Source organism: Mytilus californianus, unplaced genomic scaffold (assembly GCF_021869535.1).
Source record: "Mytilus californianus isolate M0D057914Y unplaced genomic scaffold, xbMytCali1.0.p SCAF_10, whole genome shotgun sequence".
In the NCBI taxonomy this organism is placed as follows: domain Eukaryota; kingdom Metazoa; phylum Mollusca; class Bivalvia; order Mytilida; family Mytilidae; genus Mytilus; species Mytilus californianus.
The window spans coordinates 61,594,368-61,595,892 of record NW_026262582.1 but is presented as its reverse complement, the minus strand read 5'-3'; positions in this window follow the sequence as shown (position 1 = coordinate 61,595,892).

Sequence of the window (1,525 nt, the reverse complement as noted above, 5' to 3'; positions counted from 1 at the left end):
AGCGACTACTATATTAAATAAACATTTACAACTTGATAAATAAGGATCTGTATTCTTGTTGATTATTATCAAATATTTATGAAATGGAACTTATAATGAATGATTTTAATTTGCATGTCAAAATATATATACAAAAAATTATTATACAGTGGTTACTCAGTGGCAAAATGGAAAGATAATTTGACATCATTGACACATGCGGAAGTTTATCATTCAAGCTCTTAACGTGCCAAATAACCTTGGTAACAACTGTTATTTGTTGGACCGGTCGTTTGTCAGCTCAGTATTGATAATAAGGTTGTCACCTGATTAGACAGATTAAACAAAAAAAAAAACAAGTGTAGGGAAAGGGTTAAATTCTGTGTAACTCTCGGAGGATTAGTTTTAAAAATTTTCATAAGGTGTCGGTTATGAAATGTTGCAAGTATTTCATAGTATGCGTTTTAGCATTCAATCGGGAGAATTCTGAATTCTTAACCATTGGTGTCCTGTGCCTTTTTTTATATGAATGTACTTGAAAAAGAATTTTTACTATAGCTCATCTTTTTCGACAAAAATGGGAATCGGAGATACAAATATTCTGATTTATTAATGAAAAATCTTATATTGTGAATAAAAAAGTAAATTAACAAAAATACCGAACTCCAAGGAAAATTCAAAACGGAAAGTCCCTTATCAAATGGCAAAATCAAAAGCTCAAACATATAAAACAAATGGAAAACAACTGTCATATTCCTGACTTGGTACAGTCATTTCCTTATGTAGAAAATGGTGGATTAAACCTTGTTTTATGGTTAGTTAAACCTCTCATTTGTATGACAGTCGCATAAAATGCCGATAACAGCACTAGTACTACTTCCAAAAACAAATACACAGAAGATATCATCAAATGCTGGACTTTTTGAGCGACAGCTTATCTGATAAATTTAGGGGGTTGATATTTCAACAGACAGTTGGTGTTTCAATTGGTACTAGTTATGCACCCCTACTGGCCTTCTCAAAGACAAAAACAACCATTATGCAAAGTTGTTTAATTTCACTTTCAGATATATTGATGATGTGCTGTCACCCAATAACCCACTTTTCAATGAGTGCTTGCATCTCATATATCCCAGTGAACTTGAGATTACCGAAACTAGAAGGTCTTTCCCTCATTATTCTTTAGTTTTCAGATAGTCGGGTTTGCCGTGTTCGATTTCATTTTACACACAGACGTCACGTGATTACGTCATAAATCTATGCACTCTTGGTATAAATACAACATCGTGCACTTTCCATAATTAAGTGATTCAATTTTGATTGGTTTTCTTCACCATGATTTTTGAAATCGTTTTGCAAAGTTCACTCAATGACTGCTTCAAGTGATACCAGCGTAAGATCGGTAACGTGATTAAAATAAAATAGTGCTAGGATCATTCATATTTAATGAGGTAGGAAATATAAGCATTCTTTCTAAAAAAAATATACTCTGTTCAGTGTACATACTCTCTGGACCAAATCTTTTACAATATCGACACATACTTAC